Here is a 15,754-nt window from a genome sequence, read left to right as displayed (position 1 = left end):
TCTTGTGGGTGCTCTGTTTGTAGCTCTTGTAGTGCTGTCCTTGCATGAAGTCTTTGCCCTCAGGACCATGGGAAATGTTAGCCTAGATCTTGAACAAAATTAATAATTTTATAAATATTAGAATTATACAATGAGACATATTGTTACTCCATGTGTGAGAGATCATCACAGCAGCTCAGAACCTTGGCTATCTATGACCAAGGATTCTTTGTTGATAAAACTGTGTATTTTTGCTTGATTTGACAAAGCTAAATGGCGTAAGTAGGAGTTCAACTGGATCCCTTGGAACAGATACAACATCCATTGGAACTCATTCTTGAGCAAACCGGGTGTCAAGTGCATAAGAATACCTGATACCTGTGTGCATTAATCATTTTTCACTCCCTTTAGTCCAATTAAGTAATGTACTAGGAAGAAAAAAGAAGAATTGGAAACACCAAAGGTAAAAACTTTTCATTCCTTTCAGGTGCAGTTATTTGAAGCCAGTTTGAACAGTTTCAGAATTTGGACCTTCTCATATATTTTGCAAGTGATCTGTTTTAAACCCTGCCTGCCTACAGTCCCAATGGAGCAGAACACAAAATGTGACAGACACATTTACTTGCCATTAGAGATGATGAATTATAAATCACCACAAAGCATCACCGTCATAAGAGAAAGTGGTCACGTTTAAATTGTCTTAGTGCTGCAGTAAACATATGACAAAGCATTGTGATCAGGTTGTGATTTTTTGGGGTAAAATCTAGTTTTTGCTCTGAATAATATTGCAAGAGCAAAAGGTGACTTTTTACTGAAGAAAGGTGAAATTCATGGTGTTTTAAAATTACTTTACTGAAATGTAAGCACACCCACCAGAACCAAAAATGTTGACTATGGTGGTTTTAGAGTGCCTAGCACAACGAAATATATTTTTATTTGTAGGAGCTACAATAGCAAACATCATTTATATAATCAATAAAGGCAATAGTCCCACAACATCCAATGTCTTTACTTGAGCTAAAATTTCTCTGTATAAAGCAGCATTTTTGTTTTTGTCACCCTCGGAACTCAGGCCAGGCTTAGTAACTTCATGGTCACTCTGTAACTCAGTGAAGGCTGAATTCATGGCAAAGCTTCACCCAGCTGCATGCTGTGGAGGCTGGTCGCTGGTGGCTTCCTAGCTGAACTTCTGCCTGAGTGGGTTTAAATCCCCAGTTCCTGTCAGACTAAAATAGCTGCTAGGCTGTTTGTATTTCTGAGCTGATGCTCATCGAGATCCACTTGTGTGATTCCCCTTTGTGTGGACTGACTTCTTAATAGTTTAGATGGAGTAAACACAGACTGAAAACTACAGGGCATGTGGAGAGCAAGGGCTGGATTTCAGTTTCTTTTCCAGTGCAGGCTTAAAAGAATATCTAAATGATACTGGAGTAAAAATACAAAAGACAGTGGAGCAGTAACAGGGAGACAGGTTCCTGACCAAAGAAAAATTTTCTCACCTTTTAACCACGCTCAAGATCATTCTCTGTCCAAAGACATACTTAAATACTCTGTGTGAAGCTGAACCACCTCCAGAAAAGAGACTAATAAATGTAGTAAACTGCTTACAGGTGTGGCTCACCACAGACGTGCTGGAGCTAATATCTGAGGTGCAAAATCAAGTGAGAGAAAAAGGAGATGGCAAGGATGAATGACAGAAATGGAGGTGCAAGGAGGTGGAGGAGTTGTTGGCATGGAAGCCAGTTCATAAAAGCAGAACACCATGTTCATTTTCCTTGCAAGGTCCAACCCAGCAGATGTACATTGAGTCCATCAGATCAGGCCTCACAGATGAGCCAGAGCAATAATGAGTTCCCAGAAGGGCTTGAGGAGCTACAAGTTTTGTAGCTCTGGCTTGTCATATTGTAGGCACTCCGTGCATCCCCAGAAGCAAACCCTACACCCTCTCACCTTCCAGGGCATCACAGTCCAAGTGCCACAGACCTCTGGGAGCAGTTATGGGTCCTGAGGAATGAAATTCCTCAAATTCCTGCCTTAAATTCCTACCTTGGCAGTTAGCCTGATTGTAGATTTGGCAGGCAAATAGTCCTGTTCATGTTACCACTCTTTTGAACTATTATGCAGATTGTAAAGACTTTTTTTTTCTATCTTGCTTTAAGATGCCAAAGTTCAGTTGTAAAATGAAAGAGCCCAGAAGAGAGAGAAAGACATTGCTCTGTTGTCAAGCATAACCTCACCTCTCAAGCATTTGAAAGCCTGAAGGGCTTGGAGTTAAAATGAAGAAGGGCGTCTAACATTCATGGAAACATATATTTCCTCCCTCATTCTTTTATTTACTTTGGTAAAAAGTATACAGAAACAAGACAAATATGTTGAAACTAATCATGTGGAACTGATTTCTCCAGGAAAAGCTGTGAGATAACTGCAGGAACCCAAGTAAAGACCAGATTCTGCCTCTCTGATGTGCTGATGGGATTGTGTGTGACAAGTGATGAAATGCAATGGGACACACAGAATTGAGCTGCTGTCAGGTCCATGGTCTGGTTACACAGGGCAGAACAAACACCAGCTGGGACACAAAACGGAACACTCATCCAATGACTAACAAAAGCAGAGGGAAGATGAGGTGGAGCTACCAAGGAAAGCACAGGTGAAAAATCGTGACCTATGTTTTGTGGCGAGCAGATGCCAACCTCACCACTGCAAGATGGAAGCCATCAGCTTCTGGGTAAGGAGACTGCTTGTATTTAAACACTTCTACTGTGTTTTTATGCTATGACCATCACCAGAGAGAAATTCAGAGAGAATTACTGTTTGGTCAGTGCTCAAGGAGTACAGGAAAATTATGGGGCCCATGCATTCAATATGCCAAGCACTGAAGCTTTGGAAAGGTTTGCTTCCAGACATGAGATGTTGCCGTGAAAAGCACACAGCAATGTAGTCCGTGATTTATGAGGCTGATCTCTAAGAGTGAGATTTTCCAAAATAAATTTTTAGCAGCAAGTTCTGTGCAATCCTGTAATATTTAGCTCTTAAGTAGTCTTTTTTTTCCCTCAGTTGTGATATAATTTGCATTTTGATTAAACTAGCTAAATATTTAGCTGAACAAAAGAGACTTTTAGTAAATGCAATTATGTTTTTGGTCTAGATGACCTTTTCCTGAATTAAAAAAAAAAAATAAAAAAATCCTGGTTGCCTTTTCTATTAAAATTGTTGATTACTGTAGATGGATAAACTAACAAAGAAGAGATAACTGAATTAATCATGCTTAATATAATAGCATATTGCTAGGAGCTTATAGACTAATCTAAGAACTTCCCTTCATGTTATAGGTTAATATAAATAGTCCTTCAAAAGGACTATGTCCTTTTTTTCCCGGTGTTACTTTGTTAATTAACAGTGCACGAATTACAACTGCTGGCATATAGCAGACAGAGGGTAACTCTTGGGATAAAAGGACCACACAGGTCCATGTTTTCACTACTTGTTTTTAACAGAAATACGGAATCTGTTCTGTTTGTAAAATATAGATTTTAATTGCCACACAAAATAGAAGTCTGGTATTGATTTGGGATGGATTTGCAGATATTCAAGCCATGCTGCTGATGAATCAGTTTTGAACTGCTCCTTAACTCCCTATTGTTTTGTTTATTACTGTCTAGTAGATACGTTTCCCAAGATCTAAGATAATGCAGCTGTTGACTGACACACTTTCTTATGCTCATATTTTAAGAAAAAAGAAAATCAATTCTATTCTATTCTTCCTTTTCTTTTGTAGACCTTGCCATTGCACAGTGTGTGATTGTATCAACAGCTGGGACACGTGCCGGGGATGAACGAAGCAAGTTGGAGCCAGATGATAACATTTTTCCACTCTCAGGGTGTGTGTGATTCTTCTTGAGGAAGAGCCTGTCTGAAACCCCTGGATTCCATGGTAGCTCAGCATATGACAGACTCAAATATATAGCTGCAGCCCTTAAAGTGTAATGAGTCCCTACTGTACAGTGAAACAATTCCAGACATACATATGCGACATGGGAAGAACCAGGTGCCAAAATTTTCTCTTCTGTCTGGCCATAAACTTCAAAAATATTCTCTCTAAAAGGTAAAAATCCAATGAACTCTATAACAAAAACTTTTGTTTATATATGGTCACATCCACCATCTTTATCTTCAGAATGTAACCACCCTCAGACAAAAGTTGTGGGGTTTTTAGTTTGGTTTTGTGTTTGTTTGTTTTAATAAAAAGGGACTTAAATCCTCCAAGAGGCTGTTGGAAAAAAGCATGTAGTTTTTATGCCTATGAATGTATGAGCACGTGTGTAAATCCAGAGTTGTACTGGACTTTTAATAACATCTGGTTCAGCAGATGGTGACCAGCAGAAAAGAGCTACCCAGCTTCACTGGAAGCTCTCAAGTTCACCAAGAGCTTGTGGAGGAGAGTTGAGAAGGAGGAGAAGGCACAACCTACCAAGCAGAGACTGAGAGGTGACATGTCTGGACAAAGGTGACAGTAGTGCAAAAAAACAGGTAACATTCAAGGCATGGTTTGGCTGGTGTAAATATCTTGCATGTCATTTTAGTCAGCTTTGGATACATTTTACAGACTGTATTTGAAATTAAAACAAAACAAACAACAAAAAAACAACAAACAAAACAAACAAAAACAAAAAACGTTTTCTCTCAAATGCTCTCTTATACTTAGCTCCAGCAATGTCTGATACTTTCTGGCTGTAGAAAATAGCAGAGCTCACATTAGAAAACCCAAATAGTTCTAAAAGGACTGCCACACATTTTTATTTTTTAAAAAAGTAGCTAATATCAAGTTTTAAATTGCCCACAGTCTTCTGAACTGCTTACAAGACTGATAGATAAGTAGAAGAAAGGATGGTCTCTAGAGAGCTAATCTTGCAGCTAGTAATCCTTTGTGTTTTCATTAAATAGAATTGGAGACCAGGTTTTATATGAAGAATGATTAAGTTGCTTGTATAAAGCTCAGATTAGGAATTAAAAAAAAAAAAAAGACAAGAAAAAGGAAAGAAAAGAAAGAAAAAAAGAAAGAGGACGAAAAAAAAACATTTTAGTGGGAAACTAAAATTCACAAATCTACTGTTTCATTAAAACCTGTATGTTCCAGTGGAAGAATTTTTTATTTTGTTTTGTTTTTACTGCATGCAATTTCCATGGACATACTGCAAATTACAGGAAATTGATTTCATACAGAAAATCTGATGCATCTGATGTTGTATGGATTGTATTCAAACCAGTAAATCAGCACATATTTTTGGTTTGTGCATTAACTTGCATCTCCTTATTTCTTTGTTCACCCCCAATAGCTAAACTGTATAAAAATATCCATATACTCTTTAGAAATACCATGTAAATGTGAGAAATGCTATACATAAGTCAAAAAAAGAAGAAAAACTAGTTTTTAAATCTTAAGTAAACCTAGATTAAGATTCTAATGACTCAGTGGCAAATTATGAGAATATTCTGGCTGAAGAGGAAAAGAAAATTCCCAAGAGTAACATAGATTTTATGCATATGCTGGAGAAGTTAGAGGGGGAAACATGGCAAAGACTTGAGAAAGGCAAAGCTGGCAGCAGTATTAAATCACAGGCTGAAGTAGTTCATTTTTGTATGAAACGGTAGCTCATATTGTGGATTTATAAAATATATGTATTTTTCAGAAGAAGCAAAGTGAAAATGAGGTTGCAAAGTGTTAATGAGGTCAGATCTTCCTAAAGTCAGCCAGCCTTTGGTAGTCTAAGAAGAGAGAAAAAAAATACAAATACTAGCTGCCAAGTCATTAAACAACTATGATTTTGGCATAGTCATTCTGATCATATGATGCACATTCTACTAGCAAAATCAGAGTTGTGTAAATTCTTGCAAAGTATTTTTAGAAAACTATGAAGAATTGTCTGAGAGCAAATCAGAAGACAGAATTGCCCTACAGATATTTTAATTTCATTGTGAGATATCTGAGAAAACTTGTAGGAAAAATAACAACAGTCTCTAAAAAGGCTACAATAAATCACTGTGGATAAATTTTCCATTCTTTGTATTGTTCCTGCCTAGGTTTGTCATTTAATTTCTACAAGTACTGTGAGAAATCACTTTGCCTGGAAGGTTTTCAGGGGTTCTTTTGCTTTTTGGAAACTTAAAATCCCTATGTGACTCCATAGCCCAAACTGTAGTTCTGCTCTTAAAGCTGCAAGTTTGATGAACTCACACTGTTCTGTTCTTGTGCTGTGGTAGTGTTTTGTTGTTGTCATAATTATTTCAAGCCTAAAGGAGGCATCCTGATTATCAGGTCCACACGTAAGATCTTGGCAGTAGAGCAGGTTGCTGCTCTGTTGCTGGAGACCATCCCGTCTCTATTCTCAAAGGGTTTTTGCACATCTCCCAGAGTGCATGTGGGTATCACTGCTGGATGAAGAAGGCAAAAGTTAATCCAGGTGAAGATGACAGATTTGAAATAGCTTGTGATAGCTTGAAATAGTTGGTGTTCAATGCTTTTTGTTTGTTTGATTGTTTTTCTCCCCATAGTACACATTGTTATTAAGGGGAATTTTGTGAGATGATGCATTTTTCCTAAGTGATAATGAGATAGATCCCTATTTCAGTTGAAGGTCTGTAATGCCTTTTTATGAAATAATCAGCACTTTTACACTATTAACACCAAAGGTAGTCCTATGTGATATTGTTTCTGGTGATAAAATAACCTCAAAAGAAGTTTGTTTGTTTGTCTTTTTTTTTTTTTTTTTTTTTTAATCTGACAGGTAAACGTTTAATATTCACTTAGGTCTTTAGGAGTCAAAAGTACTCAACAGTCTGAAATCTGACCTCTTGCAGTATAAAGAATGGAAAAAAAACTAAGAGATCAGTAATAGTAGGTAGAGTGTGGAACAATCATTACAGCAAGGGCAGAAAGAATGGAGATAAATGCCTGTTGCAAATCTAATTTTGGGAAAGGTCTGAATCAGAACTAAGAAGTTACAGAACAGTCCATTTAAATGAATGTTCATTCTCATGCTCTTTGTTATGTAATCTGTGAACAATGAAAGGAATGAAATGGCATCATATAAAGCACCATTCTCTGACCATGATTAAAACTGTACTTTTCTTCCTCTCACTGCATCATTAAAATCTTTACTAAAAATGGGGACATTCCAGTTTTTACAGTTTCACGTTATTGCTAATGGGGAGGGTGGCCAATATTAAAAAAAAAAAAAAAAGTAAAAAAAAAAAAAGTGGAGAAACCATCAGAAATGTGATCGCAATTCCAGGAACAGTTATAAAATCTTTCTATTAAAGTCAACAAAACAGTTTATTCTCCTTGTATATATAAATATATATATTTGTCAATGTCTGTAGTACAATGCATGATTACAAGATCCTCAGTGAATGAGCTGCTATAAATTTCTCTATTTCTGTCATCTTCTACAAAATGTTTCCTTTAAAAAACTACCAAAAAAGCTTCTTAGAAAATAAATGTAATCAAAAACAGTGATGAAAAATATGTGAACTAAATTAATTATAAAATTATGGTGTCTCATCCAACCTCAAAGTATGAATCATCTTCATTTTATAATTTTCATTTTATACCCTAAACAAGTGTACTTGGAAAGCCCAATGCAATATCAATTAATATTTTTTCTCAGTGCTCCTTCTCATGGTAATTTCGTTATGTCTTTTGTATTAATCAATAAGTTAGGGGAAAGAAGTGGAGATGTCAGTAGTGATGTCAGGATGGTGAAGCTGACTTGGGTAAATGGGAATCAAAGAGGGTGCTCCTCATAAGAAAAATGGGTGCAAAGAGGCACAGATTCAGTTTAGGGGAGTGGGATATGTTACAGAAGGGATGTGGAGAAAACAAGGATGGGGTATAGTCCATGGTGATAGTTACAAAGGTAAGCTCTGAGAAAGGAATACAGATGAACTGGAAGGTGGTGTGTATTCTAGGTTGCTGCGTAATAATACTGGAGGACTGCACATATGTAAAGACAGAATGGCTCTCTCAAGTCAAATATTTACATACTACAGTCTTGCTGTATTATTCCCAGTACACAGACACCCTGACTTTCTTCTAGTCCCATCATAGAGCAGTGCAAGTTTGCTTCTCCAAGCTTCAAAAAGATGGCAAATAATGGAACAAGAAAAGTCTGGCTGAGCTGAATAGATAGCAAGTACAAATTTTTCAGATGCAACAACCTTAAAAAATACCCATTAATATTTTCTCTAATAACAGAGAGATTTGACTGAAAGAGTCAGGCTCCCCCATGGTTGACGAGAGAGTGGTTCGGGAGCGTCTGAGTGGGCTCAATGCACACAAATCCATGGGTCCTGATGGGATGCATCCACATGTGCTAAGGGAGTTGGCAGAGGTGATCGCTGAACTGCTCTCTATCATCTTTGAAAGGTCCCGGAGAACAGGAGAGGTGCCTGAAGACTGGAGGATAGCCAATGTCACTCCGGTCTTCAAGAAGGGCAAGAAGGAGGGTCCGGGAAACTACAGGCCAGTCAGTCTCACCTCTGTCCCTGGAAAGGTGTTGGAACAGCTTGTTCTGGATGCCATCTCCAAGCAATCGGAAGTGAAGAATGTTATGAGGAGTAGTCAACACGGATTCACCAAGGGGAAGTTGTGCTCAACCAACCTTGTTGCCTTCTATGATGGCATTACCAGCTGGGTAGATGGGGGGGGAGAGCAGTGGATGTCATCTACCTTGACTTTAGCAAGGCTTTTGATACTGTCTCCCATGACATCCTGCTAGCAAAGCTGAGAAAGTGTGGGATAGAGGAGTGGACAGTAAGGTGGGTTGAGAACTGGCTGACTGGCTGAGCTCAGAGGGTGGTGATCAGTGGCACAGAGTCCAGCTGGAGACCTGTGACTAGCAGCGTCCCCCAGGGGTCGGTGCTGGGTCCAGTCTTGTTCAACGTCTTCATCGACGACCTTGATGAGGGAATAGTGTCTGCCCTCAGCAAGTACATCCATGACACAAAGCTGGGAGGAGTGGCTGACACACCAGAAGGCTGTGCTGCCATTCAGCAAGACCTGGACCGGCTGGAGAGATGGGTAGGAAGAAACCAAATGAGGTTTAATAAGAGCAAGTGTAGAGTCCTGCACCGGGGAAGGAACAACCAGACGTATCAGTACAGTCTGGGGGATGACCTGCTGGAGAGGAGCTCTGAGGAGAAGGACCTGGGGGTCCTGGTGGACGACAGGTTGACCATGAGCCATCAGTGTGCCCTCATGGCCAAGAGGGCCAATGGGATCCTGGCATGCATTAAAAGGAGCGTGGCCAGCAGGTCAAGGGAGGTGATCCTCTCCCTCTACTCTGCCCTGGTCAGGCCTCACCTGGAGTACTGTGTCCAGTTCTGGGCTCCCCAGTACAAAAAAGACAGGGATCTCCCGGAAAGAGTCCAGCGGAGGGCCACAAAGATGATACAGGGCCTGGATCATCTTCCCTATGAAGAAAGGCTGAGAGACCTGGGTCTGTTCAGCCTGGAGAAAAGAAGACTGAGAGGGGATCTTATCAATGTTTATAAATACCTGAAGTGTGGGAGACAGAGGCGTTTGGCCAACCTCTTTTCAGTGGTTTGTGGGGGCAGGACAAGGGGTAACGGCCACAAAATTGAGCACAGGAAGTTCCGCACCAACATGCAAAAGAACTTCTTCACGGCGAGGGTGACAGAGCACTGGAACAGGCTGCGCAGGGAGGTTGTGGAGTCTCATTCTCTGGAGATATTCAAGGCCCGTCTGGACGCCTACCTGGGCAACCTGCTCTAAGGAACCTGCTTTGGCAGGGGTTTGGACCCAATGACCTTTAGAGGTCCCTTCCAACCCCTACAATTCTGTTATTCTGTGATACCCATTAATATTTTCTCTAATAACAGAGAGATTTGACTGAAAGAGGCATCTTTACAAAACACTGTTTTGGCTTATTTTACATTCAATTTATTTTTTAATCAAAGCCCTCCAGATGCTACTGTGTTCTCCTCATTCAAAACCATCAACAGCCATATGTTACAGAACCAAAGGCTTAATTGCAAAGATGTATCTGAAATCCAGCAGAGTCAGGGGAGAGGAGGTGGAATTTCATTGGTAATCAGGCAAGAGGGCACAGGCAAGATGGATAAGTAGTGAAGAAATACCCTCAGCATTCTTGCTTGTTGGGCAAGTTTTCAATTACTTCCAGGTCCTAGAAAAAAGGGACAGAAACTGATACCTCACATACACATATACATTCACTCCTTATTCCTTCATGTACCAACTAGCAATTGTTACAGGAGAGATTCATTTAAGGAACACAGTGAAGAAAAGGGGAAAAAAATAGTAAGAATGTTTTTCAGTGATGCCTCAACCCTCGTCAGAGGGTGGTCAGGCACTGGAACAGGCTCCGTGGGGAAGTGGTCATGGCACCAAGCCTGCCAGAGTTCAAGAAGTGTCTGGACAATGCTCTCAGATACAGAGACTGATTTTTGTGTGGTCCTGTGTGGAGCCAGAAGTTGGTCTCCATGATCCTTGTGGGTCCCTTCCAACTCAGGATGTTCTATGATTCCATGATTCTGTGACTTTTGAGATAAAATTTGTCGTTATTTATGACCGATTTTGACTCGCACAGAGAAAGTAGCAGGGTCTGTTCCCTGTTGCAGAGCAGCATTACACTGGGTCTGTACTTTTGTCATATTTTTTACACACTAGCATTTTTAAATGAGTTACTTAGCTTGAATGAAACTTATGAACTAATTTCTCAATGTCCAGCGCAACAATCATTGTGATCAACTGTTGTTTTTACGGGGTCTGGTTTCAGGTTTTATCATTTCAATAACATACTTGAATATAATTTGAGAAGAAAAATCACATGCACTCAGATTTGTTTTATATTTTTCTAAAATGCAAATTAAATTTATTTATAGCCCCCATAGCCCCATAGTCTCCATAATATATCATACAATACCAATTAAAAATTATTCTAATTTTCACTTTATTTCCACTAGGGGTCAGTCAATAGATGGTAAACTTTCATGTTGTAGAAATATGTGTTTGATTCTTTTACTGAATAACTTATGCAAGTTGGACAAGAAAATATTAAATGATGGCTATGAAAAAATATGAAAAATGGCTATGAAAATATGAAAATGGCTATGAAAAACTAAACACGGAAAATTCCTTTAAACATATGCCAATTTTTGGAAGCTCATCTATTGTTCTTGCAAGAGGAAGTATCACCAAACCCTCAACTATCAAACAGAAAATGTGTGCAAAGAATTACTGTTATATGGCTGCAGTATAATCTGGATATAATCTGGGTTTATGTGGAGTGTTTTCTGAATTATAGAAACTGTTTGAAAATCCAGAGAAATCTTTTACTAAGCTGAAAACTCAGTCAAACTGTTGAGTTTTTTTAAAGGCAATCTGTTTTAGAATAAAGCTGGAAAATATCAAGGTGCTTTAGTACAGCTCTGTGGAGTTAAAGCTATTTGCTAGGTGAATTGGAATTCAAAAAGTTGCAGTGACTGTATTTTCCACTGCCCTAATTTGCAACCTCCAAACCCAGGGTATTCCCCAGGTGCCTTGATATTGAAGAGCAAAAGAGCTGTGTGAAATGCTTCTGAGGCCAACACCTCCATGCCCTCCTCGTGAACAGAGACAATGTTTTCCCGTGTGCGAGGCCATTCTTCCTGAAGGAAGAGAGAGCAAAATGAGGCTTTTTGTGAGGTGCATCTAAATCTGCTCATTTCTTTAAAGTATCTTTACACTTAGTAATAAAGCTCTACATTTGCTTTCTGGTGAAAGGACATGGCTATTAAATCCCTTTATTTATCGCGGCTTAATCTATTACCTTTTCTGCAGGCAGCATATTGAGAATTTTACTCCTTATTATTGTTTCTCAGCACTTAGTTTAGTTTATTTTAACATAATTGCATTGATCAATGATGAAGCCCTCCTCAGTAATGAGGTCCTCAGCTCAAGACGCTGTTCTTTGTCTCCAGACGTGAAAGCAATGGGTCTTTAGTCTGGAAAGCAATCTTATTGTCCAAGATGGTCTCTTGGGAACTGTTAAAGTTGTATGGTATGTATGTCAGCTGCTATATTTCGTTCTCGGTGAGTATTTACCAAGTATTCAATATAATAACCTAGTATTTTTAATATAACATCCTAATATTTCAATTTAAATGGTTCCACTGTACTTGCAAAGATCTCTCCTTTTTCACTAAGTGTCACCAGTGACAATGATTTAATCACACTCATACGCACTTTTTTGTTGCCACCCCTCTGCTGCAACTTCATCAACGCTGAGACACAAGCAATTTCTGCCAAAGATTCACTACAACATTATTCATGTGTGGACAGAGAACATCATAAATATGAGGACCAGCACTGAATCTATTAGGATGTTATATACATTTAAAGGCGATATGCCTTCATTTCTCTGCTTTTTACTCAGATATTGACATAAGCCCTACCTGGCATTACCCAGGTATAACACTAAAATATTTAACCATCCAACTTCAGGAAAACTGAAGTATAAAGCATCTAATTCAGGAGTTAGCTGGCTTCTGCTGCAAAACATGTGAGATGCATGATTATGAAAAAGTTTAAAATAAGAGTATTTTTAAATTGTTTAATGAAAAACAATTTGCATGCAGTTCCTGTTAGCACTGAATAGTAGCTCATTAACACCTTAACCAAGATTCATGAAGAAGTACTATTAGCACAGAAATTGTTTCATTGTAATTGAACTTGAAAGTTGAATATGAGGTTAATAAGCTCGTATCTGTTAAGGCCCTGGAGGAGAAGGACTAACATTTTCAAAAAATCATATTTTCATAAAACTATCTTTTGCATTGGACCTGTCTGTATTAAGCTAAAGTGGTATACACAGCATAGGTCAGAAAAATTTGGAATTCAGTGGCTGTATTTTCAAAAAGAGTTATGTTTTTTGTCTTGTTCACCTTTCTTTTTCTGACAAATGACATTTGAAAATCTATTTCTGGCTGTTTTAGCAAGAGAAGGATGAGTTTGTAGAGTTCTTGAATCTAGTTTAAATTAAATTCCTTTTTGTGTTTCACAGCCAGGAGGTTAGAAATGTGCATTCAGATAAATTTGTTGAGTTGGTATCTGATATCACAAAATGTTATTTTTTTCTGTTCTTTGGCTTTCAGTCCCTAAACTCCTATGCTTCAACCTGAATCAGCTGAAGATAGAGCTTGTGGCACCTATGTGGAAAGTGATTAATTTTGTTCTTTTGCAGAAGTTGAGGATTTGACAGTTATAATCCTTTGCTCCTTTCATTATTAGCTGTAACAGAAGACCACCTTCACAAATCTGGGGAGTTTTGGCTTTATCACATCCCTTTTGTGCTTTTACTTTGATAGATAGTTTTCCTCAAGAGAGACCAGCAGGGGTGGTGGGAGGACAGCACAAGTGCACAAAGTGATGAGCACGCACAGAGGTTTGGTAGAGCAAACTCATTTTGCTTGCGTGTCAGAAGAGGTGTGGGGCATGCTCAAGGGAATCAAGTTTTGGACAAAAGTTGCTGAACTTTCCATCTGATGCTCTGAAGTGAGCACTTTGCCTAATGGCCACTCTGGGAAATTTACCCTGGAGCTCTTCAAACAGATGCTGACTACAACAAAGGGAGAGGGATTTTTGCCTTACTATGTGTGACAAGGCTAACTGAATTTGAGTTTTCACTAAATCAAGCTTTTATGAAGATGCCCGTCACAGTTCATTCCCTTCTCAGGTGGATTTACTGAGGAGGCATGAGGAGAGGAGGCAGAGGGCTTAGGGGACAACAGTCTCCCTTGCATCACTGCTTGGTGTGCTTGCAGTCTCATAGCAGCAATAGCGAACACAGGCCTGCTTTTGGAGTAGCTGTGTAGCAGAGTGCCACAGCTGAGGTGTGTTGACTCATTATCCCATCCACATTAATACCTGAGACTTAAGCAGAACTTATGCTGCCATGAGAACTGTTTTCCCTCATCCTCCCTGCCCTAGACTATTCCCAACACACTGAAAAGACAAAGTAAACTCCCGCAAAACAGGCTTACATTAAGGTCTTTGTTCACCATACCAGTTTCCCTCCAACCAGCTTTGTTTCCAGGGTTTAGGTGCCTTGCAGTGAATAACCTGAATGAGTTAAGCCCACTTGGGCTGGGTTTATGATTCCCAGTAAATTACCACTTCTCAGCATGAAGAACTCTTGAGGACTCTTCAGGTATACCTGAAAGAGCTCTGTGTGTCCTTCAGACTTAAATTGTCATAGCTTCTATGACCTCAGTGTAACTTCAGCATTTTATGCTAATCCTGCTTCAGTCTCTCACATCTGAAGTTCTGGTCTGGCAAAAGTTATTAAAGAAAATGCTATGACAGGCCTCGTTCATATACATCAGCTGGTGTTTAGACCCAAACTGGCCATTTCTGCACTTGAATTTGAGGACATTAATATAGATACACATGTATGTATATATATTACAAGGTATTATATCCTTATCTATAAATTTACAAAGGTTTTGGATGAATTCAGTAGAAAGGAATTGAAAGGAAAGCTGAGAATTCATAAGAAAAAAAAAATTAAAAGGTATTGTAAGACCAGGGATGGTACGCCTTTTTTTTTTTTTTTTATGTTAGCTTTACTTTAAATTCAACATTCCCTACTGTGCCATGAAAGATAACCATAGACAATACAAAGTCCAATTGTTAGAGTGCCAGGTAAGACAATTATCTGGGAAACATTTCTCATGCCACAGAACAAATTGGTATTGAGAAAATAGGTGGACATTTTTGTATTCACTGTGACTGATGTGCCTTCTGAGGGGAAAAAATTTCAGTCTGAATGTCATTCACTTTGCCAGTATGTACAAGACTGCAAAGTGAAGTAGGGAATACTTTAAAAGCTGATACAATAAGACAGCTGCAAAATCCCAGAAGAAAAAATCCACAGAGACACTACGACATGAAAACAAACTGGACATATGATATCCTGCTCAGGGCTGGGAATCCAAACTTTGGCTACTCAGCCATAATCAACATCAGTCAGCTACCTGATCTTCTTCTCTCTTGCATACCCAAGAGAGAAAAATTAAGAAGTGCTGAGAGTTTGGATAGCTGGTGCTGGCTCAGATGTTATAGGGAAAAAAAAAAAAAAAAGACGAAGTAATATTGTTCCATGAAAGGCTGATTATTTTATGGCCAGTGTATCACAATCCGTCCTGCCAAACCCATGATAATATCAGCATATCTATATGCTAAAAAAGAAAAAATAAATACATTTTTGTTTCTCCCAGTCTTCGCACATAACTGAGGAGCTGGAATACATTGCATGATTAACAGCTCACTCTCAACATCAAGTTATTGCAGCTCAATAAGTGAAGTTGTCGATGTGTATCAGCTGAACAGTAGGAATTGTTCATGTCGGGGGTCGACACATAAAATGTGAAATAGTGTTACTTAACTCTCTTTCATTTCATCAAATTTCTCCCAGTGTGCCATGGGTTAGGATTGCACATTGTGTAGGGTTCACTGCTCTAAATTTAGAAATCTGTATCAGAGATGTCTACATCTGAGCTAGTTGTCTAAGTTTGTGTTAAAGTCAGCGGAAACAAACAGATGTGTCTGGGGTGAGCTTCATCTCATCTTGGGATAGCTGTTTAATCAGCAGATGAATCCTACTCCACTGACTCTAAAATGAGCCTACACAATTAGCTCAAATATAATTGTATAAGGTCATGAGATTAATCTTGTCTTTGGAGAGCTACCATGTCT

This window comes from Cygnus atratus, chromosome 3 (genome assembly GCF_013377495.2).
Source record: "Cygnus atratus isolate AKBS03 ecotype Queensland, Australia chromosome 3, CAtr_DNAZoo_HiC_assembly, whole genome shotgun sequence".
Lineage (NCBI taxonomy): Eukaryota > Metazoa > Chordata > Aves > Anseriformes > Anatidae > Cygnus > Cygnus atratus.
The sequence above is the reverse complement of the archived record's forward strand: the minus strand, read 5'-3'. Positions refer to the sequence as shown.